The 15,919-nt window shown below is 38.0% G+C and overlaps 1 protein-coding gene and 1 pseudogene across 30 annotated transcripts in view; one reads left to right on the top strand and one right to left on the bottom strand.

Moving 5' to 3' along the window:
• Nucleotides 1-8,640, top strand: part of THOC2 (THO complex subunit 2) — a 117,621-nt gene extending 108,981 nt beyond the window's left edge. For 19 of the 30 annotated variants that reach the window (XR_016228307.1, XR_016228306.1, XR_007912187.3 and 16 more), the window contains one exon: nucleotides 5,804-8,640. The gene's annotated coding sequence lies outside the window, so the exon portion shown is untranslated. Of the gene's footprint in view, nucleotides 1-5,643 lie in introns of all 30 variants that reach the window. The other 11 variants (XR_011385341.2, XM_089324769.1, XM_070066517.2 and 8 more) reach the window with 3 other exon arrangements.
• Nucleotides 5,472-6,420, bottom strand: LOC108178708 (tyrosine-protein kinase Fer pseudogene; annotated as a pseudogene).
• Nucleotides 8,641-15,919: the final 7,279 nt, after the last annotated feature.

Here is a 15,919-nt window from a genome sequence, read left to right as displayed (position 1 = left end):
ATTGTCCAATTGAGCCAATACTCAAACTTAGGTTTTATTCCTTGAGTGTTTTCTGTTCTTTATGCCTTCTCACGCAGACATGTAATCCAAAGATTTTTAACGTTTTTTTTTTTTTTTTGCCTTTTTCTACTACTTCCCATGTTTTACAAAGCTAGAAAATAAGGTCTCTGCTTTTAGTTCTAGAATTTAAGATGTGCAACTTTGTTTTCAAGGAAATTCGCTTATGTGTTATGTGAGACTTACAAAGTGATTTAACCATCTTAAATAAATTCTGTGTCCATCATTATCAGAATAGTTACTATTTGCTGATGCCTTAGGATTATTGAAATGTGTAAGATGATTTTCTCCTACATTTAGTGGTTTATTTGATGGTTCCAGAGAGATGTATCTGAAGTTGTTGACTCTGCTTTTTTATTGTCCATTTTCTTGTTTTCATGTTAGTTTCCATTTCTTAATAATATTAAGTATACTTACTATCTATTATTTCTCCCTAATGTTATTAGCTACTTCTAACCTTTTATGAAGCCAGATAGATAAACCAGGCTATTTACAGGTACAGGTGAGTTAAGTGTCTGAGAGCTAGTTCTAGTTGAGGGTACGGGCTTTAGGGTGTGGATTTTTTTCATGTTTATTTTGGCTATAAAGCAGGGATTTGAGGTTGCTTCTGAGTGGCATGCTGTTTCTGTTCTGTTATTTTGGGCTAGTTATCTAAGTAAAGTAGGTTAAACAAGAGCTAGGAACCAGCATTTGTAGTTTAAATCTTTTTAAATTTGAAGATTGTAAAAGAAATATTACTCCTCTTCAATTCTAGTCTTCATTACCCTCACCCCTCATTCTGACAACTAGCTATAGTCTCTGGTAGACTTAATCTTTCTTCTCTCATTCTTTACCTTAGCCTTTCTTTTAATTTGGGATTTTGCTTTCACCATGAGGTAGGTCTCTCTATTAAAGAAACAAGAAGCCTGCCTCTCATCTTCATTAGGAAAAGAGCCAACTACTGTCACAATTTTTTACTGTGAATTTATACATGTCTTTTTACTTAGTATCTAAGTATTATTTTGTATATGAGGCTTTGTTACAAATTTCATTGAATTCTTCCCTTGATCATGCATTTGTACTTTTACCTGTCTATAATCTATCAGGAACAAAATCATGAAAAGACTGGCTAGGGTGAGGTGTTTGGCTGATAGTTTTATAGCAGAGCTTTTAGATTCAGATATCCTTTAAAAGATAACATTTAGCTTGATGGTAATCCTGTTTAACTTCTTCCTGAAAAGTGTGTATTATAGTTTATTCTTGAGTAAACTCTTAATTATGTGAAGGTCTGATTTTTCTGACTGCCGCTTTCTGTTTGGGTTCATTCTAGGATTGGTCAAGTCTTTTTGTATGTGTTCCTTTTTGTTTTTTAGAGGTCTTACTATTTCTAACTGGTTCCATCTAGCTATATAGGCTATCTCAAAATCTCCATACTCCCCTTTTATTTTCTATTAAGAAAATATACTATATAAATGTGACTCAGTTAAATTCCTTGTAAAGTCTTCTGTCTTCTTCCCTTGTGTATTTTTTTTTATTTCACACACACACACACACACACACACACACACACACACCTGTTCTCTGGCTTATTTCCCAAATGTCCACAACAACTAGGCTTAGCCCAGACCAAAGCCAGGAGCCAGGAATTCAATCCAGGTTTCTCATGTGGGTAGCAGGTAGTAGGATCCATCATCCACTGTTTCTCATGGTGTGCATTAGTAGGAAACTAGAGTCAGGAGCTGGAACCAGGACTTGAATCAGGCTTTTCTGTATGGGACAGAGGCATCTTAACTACTAGGCCAAACACCTGCCCTGCCTGTTTTTTGTTTTTGTTTTTTGTTTTTGTTTGCAAGATCCTGTCTTTTTCTATATCTTCTGCTACCCGTAACATCTTTGTCCAAATTCATCTTACCTCTTTTTGATTTAGTCTCTTGAACATTACTAGCTGTTTTGCTTCTAATCTTTTCTCTACTTTAATCTTCTTTAAAAATTCCTGCCTATTAAAATTGTCCCCAAAGAACTAACCTTTGGCTTATCGATTTTAATTTGATATGTGTGTTCCTCAACACAGGAATGTTGAGCTTGTCACGCTTTTGAGAGTCCTTTCTGTGATTGAGCTGCTGTGCTAAGCTGACACTTGGCTCCCAGACCTTGAGGTGCTCAGTTGCCCTTTCTTTATTATTTTGGACCTAGGATTTTGATGTTAAAGAGTGTCAACAATTAGCTATATCCTGTCCATCTGTATTTTTAAAACTTGCATAAGTGAATACTATTTAAGTCCTTAGAACCCAACTTTCATAATGTTACTTCATTTTGTTTTTAATATAGTCAAGAGAGAGAGAAAGACTGACGGACTGGGCCAGGGTGAAGTGAATCCAGTTCTTTGTGGGTGATAAGGACCCACCTACTTGAGCCATTACCTCCTGCCTCCCAGGAAGCTGGAGTTAGCCAGAGTTGGGAACTTAGTCTAGGCCCTCCAACATGGGATGCCAGTTTCCTAACCAGTATCTTTAAAACTTTTTTTTTTAATATTTATTTGAAAGTCAGACTTACATAGAGAGAGAGAAGGAAAGGCGGAGGGGGGGGTCTTCCATCCGCTGGTTCACTCCCTAATTGGCTGCAATGGCCAGAGCTGCGCCTGTCTGAAGCCAGCAGCTTCTTCCGGGTCTTCCACATGGATGCAGAGGCCTAAGGACTTGGGCCATCTTCTACTGCTTTCCCAGGCCATAGCAGAGAGCTGGATTGGAAGTGGAGCAGCTGGGACTTGAACCGGCACCCATATGGGATGCTGGTATTGCAGGCGGCGGCTTTACCCGCTACGCCACAGCGTCAGCCCCCTAACCAGTATCTTTAACTGCTAGGCTAAATACCCACACTATCATCTGTATTTTAAATCTAGTACATTCCTATTCTAATCCTCCATTTCAGCAAGCTGAATATATATTGCAGATTCATTTCTCATCTCCATTTCATACCTGAACCCTAACTCTTACCTGAGTTCTATCCCAAGGCTGCAAATTCTCAGCCCTTTGGTAGAATGTGGCTTGCTGGAGTGTATCACACAATGCTTTGTGTTTTTTTTTTAATTGATTGCTTTTTCCACTGGTTCATTCCCTCCCCAAAGCCAGGAGTCTGGAGCTTCTTCCAGATCTCCCAAATGGGTGTAAGGGCCCTAGCACCTGGGCCATCCTTCACTACGTTCCCAGGCACATTAGCAGGGAGCAGCATCAGAAGTGGAGCTGCCTTGTCTCAAACTTGCCCTCATATGGGATGCCCATGTCCCAGGTGGCGGCTTTACCTGTTATGGTGCAACTCTGGCCCCAAGCCAAGACCTTAAAAAAAAAAGGTCAGTCTGTTCTCACTCAGCGACATCATTTATTTCTGTTACATTCCTAGCCCTTGTAGACTATTGATTGTGTAATTCCTGCTCTAAGCTTTTTGTTTTTTCCTTCAGTCCATACTTGAAAACTGGCCTCGAAGCTCTGAAGGATTTTTTATTTTAGGAATGTATTGTCATTTTGAAGTAGGTTCCTGATGGTAGTAATTTGTATAGGGCTAGGGAGTGTTTGATTAAGTTGCTTCCTCAGTAGCCTCCCCTTGCTAATATGTGTGCATGTGGGCTTGCCTTCCAAGTTCTAGTCACAGGTTCCTATGTAGAGTACCTTGTGTACCCCTCTCCCAAACTGTGATTTTGTTGAAGGCTGAAACTGTATCCCTTCATTCCAATCTTCCAATTAAGTATTTTTTTATTATGTCCTATGTCTTAGATACTTTGTTAACTTTACAGAGGGACCATTATAGCAATATTAAGTTTTTCTCTTTGGCATGAGTGTGAAAATAATGAACAGCAACAGTGACTTTTTTTGTCATCAAAAGAAGGTTCAGTTTATTTACAGTGTTTGATAGATGGGAAACCATACTGATGAAAAAGAATTTGTTATATGTTTTGCAATATATTTTTGAAGGCAAATTTGTTGTGCTTTTATTTAGTTCTTTATATGATAAACATTTAATATTTGTAAAACTTATTAGAGAATTGAAATAATAGACACAATCCATTTTTCTCTTCATTATTGTCTTTTAGACTCTTAAACTGGGTATGGGCTTTGGCAATGATATTCATCAGTGCTGCACAGTTGAATAGGATGGGAGGAATTTTTCTGTTTCCTTGCTCTTTTAGGCCCAGTATTCATTAGGGTGCTGATTGTGTGTGTGTGTGTGGTGTTCTGTTTTTGGTTAAACCTAACAGGGTTAAGCACTTACAAAAGGCTGTCATGCCACATTTGGCCATGAATGTGACTATCCCAAATATATGTATGTATCCTGAGAGGCATCCCTGAATATGCTTAAGATTCAGCTCATTAGAGTCCCAGTTTTAATTCTGTTATATTTTATCCACATGAAATATCTCAGGAACTATGTTTGTTGTAAGAATTATTTGGTTGTAATGTAAAGATAAATGCAGGAGTAAAGTAGAATTACAGTGGCTGTCCCTGTGTCTTTCTCCTTCAAACTTTTTTCTACCTTATAAATGTGTGTTCAAGTTTTGAAAAGTTAACTTCATCCTTATGCCTTTTTACTCGTGTGTGTGTGTGTGTGTGTGTGTGAGAGAGAGAGAGAGAGAGAGAGACAGACAGACAGACAGAGGGAGGGAGGAAATTAGGATTGTGAAATCCTTACAGTTTTGGATGCAGGGAATGCAGCAATTCTGGGATGCTGTCTTTGAGGACATCCCAGACATTTTAGTTTAATGTTTAGTTTTGTTTTGGTGGGCTTGTATTTTGTAGTTTTGTTAAAAAATTCGTTGCCATCAAGAAGGCTCTTGTATGAGTAATCTGTGAATTGCTGAAACCTTTCTTAGCACCTTTTTGGTTTGATCATAAAATTAAAAATCATGTATATGTTTAGAAAGGCACGCCTTGATAAAAAGACTGATTTTCTGTCTGCCTTTTCTTCTCTTTCTGGTCTCTAGCTGCTCTTTTCTCCAGATCACTGTGCATTTCAAATTTGCCTCTTGTTGTAACAGCTCTGTAATCCTTCTTAAAGTCAGCTGGTCAGCTGCCTCAACTCTGAGAGAGTTCTCTTTGAAGACATTTTGTACTTAGTTTTCTGATTCCCTGAGGAAGGCATGGTAGAATGTAGGGAAATAATAGTCTTACGATATAGGACCAATTGCTGGCATAAGAAAAAGAAAACTTAGGAGATCCAGATAGCTTTCAATATAAAATGATGTTTATAAATGTAACCTTGTTTCAGCAGAGTGGAGACCACCTTTTGTTGAAATGTGCCCTGCAGACATAGTATTACCAATAACAGTATAGGGTCTGTAATGGAGACTATGCAGATTCTGAACTGCTCCTGAAGTCACATCTGTCCTAGGTGTGAAAAAGAGATGTGTGTGTGTGTGACGACTTACGTACAGAACCTATGCTTGCTTATATATAATGGTTAAAATGATACTTTAAAAAAAAAAACAACTTAGAAGAATGTGGCAGGTAATGTGGTATAACCTCAATGAAAAGAAAAATATTACTTTGCTGAAGATAAAGTCCGAAAGGCTGAGTTTAGGACTATTTCATCACTATGTGACTAACTTCTTGTTGGCAGCTGGCTCCTTCTGAAGTTCATTGAACTTGGGGGAGGTTTTCAAGTCTGTAATCACAACACTTCAGCACTATTTTATGATTACTTGCCGGACACTACTGAGAGACTGACATCCAGTATCTTCTTTCCACTTGCTCTTGTGCTTGCTGATTTGTCATTCCAGGGTATGGACAGACCCCTAAGCTGAAGGTCTCCCAGAGGAGGATGCCAAAGCTCCATGCGTCACTCTCAGAATGATATCTCCCATATTTAAGAGCTTCTGGTGCTGTCCATTTAATGGGAATCTGCTTTAAGTCAGAAGATGAATATACACCACCATCCTCTTGACGAGACATTCCAAAGTCACTGATTTTCAGAACAATATTTCCACCTCCACGCAGTTTCTTGCCGCAAGGTCCCTGTGTATACAATTTTTACTCAAGATACGCCATCCAGAAGCAGCATCTAATGAAAATTTCACTAAATGATGAGTTTTAGTTCATCCTTCTTTCTCAGAAAGGAGAGGAAGTCGCCTCCTGGAACCACTTCCTTGATGATGTAGATAGGCTATCATTGTGTGCAAATTCCTATAAGTTTGACAATATGGGGATGATTATATTGCTTGAGGATTTTGGCTTCTTGTAAAAATTTTAATTTCGTTTCCTGGGAAGGATCTTCTTTATATATTTTAACAGCAATTTTATCCTTTAATGTTCCATTAATTATGTTGTCAAAATTTTGATTGTCCACTAATTCTAAAGTGACATCTTCGTGACTGAGAAGCCATTTCTTATTGCCTAATTATGGCCATACTGATAGGATCATGCTCCTTATTGGAACTGAGTCTTTTTTTTCTTTTGCAATTTAAAAAATTGTGATGAAATTCAGCATTTAAAAGTGTACAATTCAGTGGTTTTTAGTATATTCACTATGTTGTGCAATCATCGCCACTGTCTAATTCCATAACATTTCTGTCACCCTGAAAAGAAATCCCAGGTCTGTCAACCATACTCTGAATTCTTTTTCTTCTCCTGACCCTTGTAATTCACTGATGTATTTTGTCTCTATGGATTTGCCTGTTTTGGACATTTCACGTAAATGGAATCATGCAATATGCAGCCTTTTGTATGTGGGTTCTTTGACTTAGCATCATGTTTTCAAGGTTCATCCATGTTGTAGCATGTCAGTGCTCCGTTCCTTTTTATAGCTAAATAATATTCCATTGAATGAATGTGTATCATATTGTGTTTATCCATTCATTGTTTGATGGATAGGAACAATGACTTTTTAAGTATTAAAACTGTAAGTTCAACATTAGTGTATCTATGATTATCATTGACAATGTCAAGATTATACATGGTGTGAACAGAATGCTTTGTAGAAATGATATGTAAATTATTTGTCAGCATTTCATGGAAGTGTGATTATTTTCTAAGGCCCCTTCTAGTTCTGGTTTTATGAAATATGTGAATGTAGTATTTTCATCAATAAAGTAATGCATTAAGCATTAGTTTAACTTTGAGAACAATGTTAGGCAGATATGAAGTTATTTGCCACATATTGTAATGATCATGTTTTGAATTTATTTCAATATACAGTATTTGAAAAATGTCAATACATAAAGGAAAGGAAATGAGTATAATTGAGTCAATATATTTTTAAAGCAATTTTTATAATTTAGCAGACATTGCATCTTAATATGTCGCAATTAAAATTGTGTCCTTATGAAAAATGTGATGTCATTTTTCTTTTGTTGATCATGTAAAATGAATTCTTTGCTACATGTTATGGTTTTCTTTTTTGATAAGCTATTGTTTATGCTTGTAAAATGTTTCCTTACTGCTATTTCATTTTTTCTCCCTACTCTTCCCCAGCCCTCCTTCTCAAACACAAAAAATTCATTGCTTTTTGTTTTTTAAAAAAGTCATAATGTGCCTGACTTTAGTGGTTTCTAAGAGTGGGCAATAATAAGAAATACTCAAATATTTCATCCCTTTCTGGGGACTTGATTCAAGTCTTTATTATTGATGGAACTTACTAATTTTCCTTTCTTTTTTTCTTTCTCTTTTTATATTAAAAGAACCTAGCTGCCTTTTTCCCTCCCTTCTCTTTCCCACCTCCTTTTTCTTTGTTTCCTCCTTTCTCCTTCCTTCCTTCCCTTCCAGTCTTCCTTTATTCCTTATCTATCAATATAATCACTTTGTTTCTTTCAGGTGATATTGGAATGAAATTGTTCATCTGTGACCAGAAATTAATTTTCCTGAATAAATTGCCGGGGATTATGAATCGAAGAGGGCCCATTTTCATCTCCTTAAATTATTCAGTTATCAGCTTTATTGCTCCATGCTGAAAACTTAAAATTGTTGAATTGTACATTACTGTATTTTAACTTGTTGTTTGGTTTCTACATGTTTATTTTCAGTAATGGCTGAAAGTGTAAAACTGTTTGATATTTTTAGCACAATGTGCTGCATACAGTTTCCAACAAGCAAATAAGGTTACATGTGTACAGAATTTCACTTTTGGTTAACTAAATATTGCCTGGGTTTAGTTGTTTTCCCTCCCATCCCCCACCCATTTCCTTTTTACTGTTCAAAAATAAAAAATTATTGAACTGTTTTGAATTTACCTCATTTTAAAACTTAGTTTTAATTTATTATTTGGCCTGTTTTTAATACTTGTCACTAAAAAGTGGGAGCAAGTGTCTTATGTAATGCTTAGGAATCATTTTATAAAATAGTACATGTGCAACATTAAAATCTGTTTGAAAAAGGAAAAGATACCATTGCTCACTTGTCCCTTGCCATTTTTCCCCCTGTAATTATGTTAGACAAATCTTGGCAGAGGCGGGGGATCAGAAGTTTATTGTGTTTTAAGTCTACAGCTACAGGAGCTTTGTATTGCTGCGCTTTCATCTGGAAAAGTTTCACAGTGACATTTTTAAGAGAATTTTTTTATCTACTGAATTCTACCTGTGTAACTTTTTTTCTAAATAAACAATAGTTTTCTCATATGATTGTATATCATTGTGTATATTGTTGCTTATTCAGAATAACTAGCGATAATTCAATAAGCCTCTTATCCTTCCTTTTCACTTTTGTCTTAGTCCATGGGCTGCATGGTTTTCAAATGATATATCATCTAAAAATATGAAAAATAAATCTTGTTTGATTTCCTTGACATGTGGGGTACACAGAGGGCTGAAATCATGCCTAGAATTATTTATTTCATCTTCATTTTCTTGGAAACAAGTGGTATCTATACAAATTAAAAGTTTTAGAGACCAATAGGAAGGATATAATTTTTAAATGGATTGAGAAATGCTGAGCATGTCTTTTTTTTCTTTATTCTTTTTATCGTATTTAAGTTATACAAGTTTCATATATTTCATATATACAGATTTAGGAACAAAGTGGGGCTTCTCTTCCCTCCCACCCAGATTCCAACTGATAATAGATCATTGTAAAAATTAAGAATGGGAATCTGAGGCAGGGGAGGGAAGGGGCTGAGCATGTCTTACAGCTGGCAAGAGGGTATAAGTCTAGATGTTCCTTTTCAGTTATTTTGTAAAAATTGATGAGTAGTATATTTATGGGAGAATGACCTATTGCATGACTGTTGGATATCTATCATGTGTGCCTGATACAAGTGAAATACTTTTTTAGAGTAATTTTTGACTGAGGAAATAACTATGGTGTACCTCAGAATCATTTGTCTGAAACATCTTTCCAGTTGTTGTCACATCTGCATTTTAAAGATGACACAATTGTGATTTTGAATTAAGAAGTTTGCTCCTAATTATTTAATATTACTATCTATTCTAGTTGCTTCTCAATTTTCTTAACATGGGTAAGTTTTGTGGCCTTAGCGTGTGGCTAGAAACACATTGATAATGCAAGTAGTAACCTAATTGCAAAAGTAATATATGTTGTAAGTAACAAATCTGTAAAATTTTATAGTGACAGCCATTTTAGAGCATCTGCTGTGTTCTGGGTACAATGGATGCTTCCGATCTAGCTTGGAAAATAAGAGCCAAACCAGCGCTATGGGCAGTCAACAGTCTTTCTCTAAAGGTGGAGGTAGTATTTTGAGACTTTGTGGGCCTTGTGGTTCATGTTGCAGTTACTCAGCACTGCCTTTGTAGTGTGAAAGTAGTCCTAACTATTTCAGTGAATGAGAATGGCTGATATCCAGGAAAACTTAATGTACAATGTAGTTCGCTAACTACAAGGAGTAGAAGATCCTTTAGGAGATCCATCTAAAAGGTATTTGAGTACTTTTAATGTGCCAGAGATAAATCTTAAAGCAAAACAGGTCCCTGCAGTGATGGAGCTTTCATTTTAGTCAGTGGAGGGACATGCTGTGTGGAAGAATAAACCTCAGTAAAAGGGACTAGGTAAGCCAGGGCTTAATACTTTACATACAGGGTGATTGTGGGGTGAAAATGAACAAAGCCAAGTATTTTGAGGCTTACCACAGTGTGAATATTTTATTACCAAGAAATAGAACTAGGAGCTATCCTTGATCCCCAGGACCCATCTTTGAAAACAACTTTTATGTGAAAATAATATAAAGGATATTGATCTTGCGTTCCAGCGAATGGCATTTAGACTTGGCATTTTCTAGAATGCTGTTCACCTTACACTCATTAATGGGATTGGAGGGATATTTCTGGACCCCCCCACTCTGAAATTGAATACAGTTTGTGATGTGTGCAGGTTTTCTAGATTTATAGCTTTCACCCCATTCTCAAAATGATGGATCTAAGGTGATGAGTGTTTTTCCCTGAATCTATCTGGAGCTGGGAAAATTTGGAAGATAGTGTTCTGTCTTAACTTGGATTTAAATGTATAGGGGCAAAAGTTAGAACAGCTTTCCTTGCCTTGGCAAATATTCTAGAAGTGATTTGTAGTTTATTGTTGGAAAGTAACTGGTTCATGGTATAGAACTATCTTCTATTTCATGGAAACACTTAAACCAAGTAGCTATATTTTTTTTTAACAATTATGTAATTGTTTTATTTCTATCCCACCATGTTCTAAAAAGAATTTATGAAAAAGTATGTAGTATATAATAGTATAAACATTCATGAGGAAATTTGGTTTCTGGGTAAAATTATTATCCAAAAATGTCAAGTGCACTTGGGTCCTGAATCGGCTCTGAAACTGACAGGACACAGAGATAGTAATATGGACAGTTACTGGAACTGTGGTATCTATCAGAAAGCTGGTTATGGTAGAAACAAATCTTTCCTGGTACTGAGACCTTAAAGAAACTTCTTGCATTCTCAAGCAAACCATGTCTCTTTAGTGAATAAAACAAAGAGACATATTGTAATAACCCCTGGTTTTAGCTGATGGCCAACATCTCAGTGTGTTCTGGAAAAATTTGGTGATGACCCCAAAACATGTAGTACAGGCACACAAGTCTCTGATGACACACAGGTCTCTAATGATTTGGCATGGTCCAGAAAAATATTTTTTAGTATTTGGGTCAAGGTTTGTAAATTGGGGCTTATGGTAGCCTTGCTCTTATAAGGCTGTTTTTGAAGATCAAAAATGTCAAACCACCATTCCCTACTTCCCCCATTCCCCACCCCACCTACCACCCCCATTGTACAAGTAGTATGGATAGGATCTCATTAGTTTAAAAGCTGTGCCCAGTCTTTGCTTTCTGTTTGTATTTTTTATTTTTGTGTATATTGATCTCTAAGGCTTTCTCTTAGGTAGAGTGAAGTTTATAATAATACAACCATTTAATATTCTGCTTCATTACTATCACAAACATGATTTACATGTTTGAGTTTTTGAAAGCGTAGTAGCATTTCTGGAGATACTATTCCAGGGTCAACGAGGTTTTATTGTGTCTAGAGTTGAGAAAGAGAAGCTGCTTAAAGGATGGTAATTTATGCTAGTTGAATGGATTTTATTGTATTTATAGATACAAGTAGATAATTAAGAAGAGCAAGAAAAAGAGATATTGGAAGTAATGACTAAAGGAAATAGGGCAACCTGAGAAGAGATACCTTAATGTAAGAATAATTAGCCGGCGCCGTGGCTCAATAGGCTAATCCTCCACCTTGCGGCGCCGGCACACCGGGTTCTAGTCCCGGTTGGGGCGCCGGATTCTGTCCCGGTTGCCCCTCATCCAGGCCAGCTCTCTGCTATGGCCAGGGAGTGCAGTGGAGGATGGCCCAGGTGCTTGGGCCCTGCACCCCATGGGAGACCAGGAAAAGCACCTGGCTCCTGGCTCCTGCCAGGATCAGCGCGGTGTGCCGGCTGCAGCGGCGGCCATTGGAGGGTGAACCAACGGCAAAAGGAAGACCTTTCTCTCTCTGTCTCTCTCTCTCACTGTCCACTCTGCCTGTCAAAAAAAAAAAAAAAGAATAATTGTGTGTATGTGTGTGTGTGCATTTTTTTATGATATCTAGATACTGTTATAAGCTGTAGTGGCCATTTCTGCATGGGTCAGGCTTACAACTCTTAATTCTTTTGATGTTTTGCTGAATGGAGGTGTCTAATGAAGGAAGGAGAGGGAGAAGAGATGATTCTGTTCAGGTACAGGACACATAAACTTGAGGAGTACATAATTGCAAATCAGAGATAGCCTTCATTTCAGATTTTGGAGCTAGACAATGACCTGATACTTGACCTCTAGCTTAGACTGACATGGTTTTAATCAGATGTCAGCTAGATTTCCTTAATACTTGAGTATCAGATTATGAAAAGCCATTATTTCCTGTTCTCATGAAATTTTCTCATATTTTATCCAGAACAATGTTATACTATTTTCAAGGCCTTTAGATCCTAATTTCATATGGTTTTGTAATAGTACTTACGTCCCGTAAACATCATTGTTATTAAGTAACGCTTAGGAATTGCGATTGGATATGCCACTGCCAGCTACTGTTAACACAAACACCTTTTGTGCTTTCTAGGATAATTAATCCAAGACATTAATAATACACACAAAAGACCTCACAAAATATAAGCAGGAAATAAAATATAAAATGAGTAAGGTATTTATACAGCACATTTGGAGTAATGTTTAAAGGGCTGGTGAATACTTAGAATTCCCTGATTTGGGAAGTCTTGTTCACAACAGGTTAATAGATGAAGCCTCCATGAAGGATTTAGGACTTGGAAGAAGGCAGTCTATTTCTACTTAGACCTAGAGGGTGTCTTTTGAGGTCTGATTTACCCAAAATTGGCAGTGGCAGAGAATGTTGAACTTGAATTCAGACTAGTTCTGGTGTTGTGCAGAATCCTTGAAGCTAACCTGAGATTGGATCATATTTAAGAGACAGTGCTTTACCTCTTTGGATACTATTCTGTAGTGTCTCAAGACTTAACACTCTTTTTGGTCTTTTTCTTTTTTCTTTCTTTTTTTTTAAGTAACTAAGCCCGACATTGCCAGTCATTTTACTACTTTAATCAGTGTTAATTACAATTTTCATATTTTCATCGATAATTGAAAATTTACTGCTGATATGTCAAGATTACTTTCCTTGTCCATTCCTATTCTCAGTGGAGATGAACTCCACTACTTTCTTGTTTCACCTGCTCCTCATAATTCCCTTTTGCAATAAATTAAATATAACAGTACATATAAAGTACCTGGCAGGTATTCAAACTTGTAGCAGTTGTTATTAGTGGTAATATTTATATTAGTAGCTTCTGGCTGGCGCCGCGGCTCACTAGACTAACCCTCCGCCTGCGGCGCCAGCACACTGGGTTCTAGTCCCGGTCGGGCCGCCGGATTCTGCCTGGTTGCCCCTCTTCCAGGCCAGCTCTCTGCTATGGCCTGGGAGGACAGTGGAGGATGGCCCAAGTGCTTGGGCCCTGCACCCGCATGGGAGACCAGGAGAAGCACCTGGCTCCTGCCTTCGGATCAGCGCAGTGCGCCGGCGGCAGTGACCATTGGAGGGTGAACCAACGGAAGGAAGACCTTTCCCTGTCTGTCTCTCACTGTCCACTCTGCCTGTCAAAAAAAAAATTAAATATATTAGTAGCTTCCTTCCAAACTGAGAGCCAGAATTTTGAAGCCTTAGGAGGCCCTCACCTCAAAAGTATTTAATCAGATTCTCTTGGGTAGGACCCTAGAGTATTACAAAAATAATATAAAACAATTCCTTACGTGGTTCTAAAGTAGGGATGACTTTTGAGAATTAGAGTTTAATCAGTACACAATCCTAGCATTTTATTACTACTGAATTTGGGGCAAGGCCCACCTAAAGGCTTTTTATTTCTGGGGATGATAAGAATATAGACACCAGAGACAACCCGTATCTAGCAAAGAATCTTCTTAAAGCATGAGTAACAGCCTCAGTCCTGGAATCACTTCATCAACTTTGCTAGCCCATGCTGTTCTTGTTTACTGATCTTCTGCCTTCTCTAGCCTAAGGTCTTTTCTGACCTGGATGGATCTAACCTCTTGTTAGCCTTCATGTAAGTTATAAGTATCTACTACCAAGATAAGAAGTAACTTTGGGCCGGCGCCGCGGCTCACTAGGCTAATCCTCCGCCTTGCGGCGCCGGCACACCGGGTTCTAGTCCCGGTTGGGGAGCCGGATTCTGTCCCGGTTGCCCCTCTTCCAGGCCAGCCCTCTGCTGTGGCCAGGGAGTGCAGTGGAGGATGGCCCAGGTGCTTGGGCCCTGCACCCCATGGGAGACCAGGAAAAGCACCTGGCTCTTGGCTCCTGCCATCGGATCAGCGCGGTGCGCCGGCCGCAGCGCGCCGGCCGCGGCGGCCATTGGAGGGTGAACCAACGGCAAAAGGAAGACCTTTCTCTCTGTCTCTCTCTCTCACTGTCCACTCTGCCTGTCAAAAAAAAAAAAAAAAAAAAAAAAAAAAAAAAGTAACTTTGAAGTAAAAAGCTTTTAAAATTTTATTTGAAAGACATTTAAGATTATATGCTCTTGTTTAATTGTCTCATCAAAATAAAGTGTTTATCACTGATAATATTCCTTATTCTGAAGTCTACTTTGATATTAATGTAGCTTGTCTACATTTTTTAAAAAAGATTTACTTGAAAGAGCAACAGACAGGAGAGACATATATCTTCCATCTGCTGGTTCACTCTCCAAATGGCCACAACAGTGAGGTCTGGACCAGAGTGATGCCAGGAGCCAGGAACTCCATCCTGGTCTCCCACACATACTTAGGCTGTCCTCCGCTGCCTTTGCAGGCATACTAGCAGGAAGCTGGAGTGAGTAGCAATACCAGCTTCGAAGGCTTAACCTGCTGCACCACAGTGCTGGCCCCTCCAACTTTTTATTATACTTGCACAGTACATTTTCACATCTTTTTCTTTTATGTTTAAAATGAACTTCTTGCTTTTTAATCCATTTTGAGAATCTGCCTTTTAGTTGGGGTGTTTCATATTAATATAGTTATTAATATGATTGGGGTTGACAATTTTTTTTAAAGATTTAGTGTTTCCTATTTGAAAAGCAGTGTTACAGAGAGAGGGAAAGACAGAACTTCCATTTAGTGGTTTCACTCTCCAAATATCCACAACAGCTGGGGTTGGGATAAGCAATAGCCAGGAGCCCAGAACTCAATCCAAGTCTTCTCATATGGGTGGCAGGGCCCCAGCTACTTGAGCCATTGTTTGCTCTATGCTATGGTGCATGTTAGCAGAAAGCTGGATCAGAAGTGGAGAAACTGGGACTCCAACAAGGCACTTGGATATGGGATGTGAGCAGTTCAAGTGTGACTAAACACAGGCCCCTGATAGGGTTTAAATTGCTATTGTTTTTTGTTTTTCCTATATAGTCTTTTCCTGACAAGGCTAATCACAAAAACCATTTTGTAAGGTTGCTATGTATTAAATGAGATACTTATACAAAGTAGTGAGACTGATGCTGGTACATTTGTGTAAATTTAAAAACAGGATAGAGAACTCCTTGGGTAGAGAACTCCTTGGAATATCAGCTTTTCAAATGTTTTTTTATCTTCTAAACCTAGCTATGTACACACATAGGTGAGATAGGTAATTTTCTGCAAGTGTGGACACTCATAGGCTCTGGTTCCAAACTGCCTCCCAGCTAGTTGTGGTATGTGACATTCTCACAATTAAAAACTTTACAAGGATTCTGGAAATACACATATCCATTAAGCTGTATTCTGAGAAAGGACAATCATGTATCAGTAGCATTGAAGCATGAGTGATTTCTGATGATACCCCATCATGCTCTCATATTCCCTAGGAAAGCACTTAGAAGTTGAGCAGGTTAGTGTACCTAGGCCCAAGTCAGAGAAAAGGACGCATGACGGCGGGCAACCCATGTAGCTCCTT

This window comes from Oryctolagus cuniculus, chromosome X, assembly GCF_051225735.1.
Source record: "Oryctolagus cuniculus isolate XC-2025 breed Fujian yellow rabbit chromosome X, ASM5122573v1, whole genome shotgun sequence".
In the NCBI taxonomy this organism is placed as follows: domain Eukaryota; kingdom Metazoa; phylum Chordata; class Mammalia; order Lagomorpha; family Leporidae; genus Oryctolagus; species Oryctolagus cuniculus.
The sequence above is the reverse complement of the archived record's forward strand: the minus strand, read 5'-3'. Positions and strand labels throughout refer to the sequence as shown.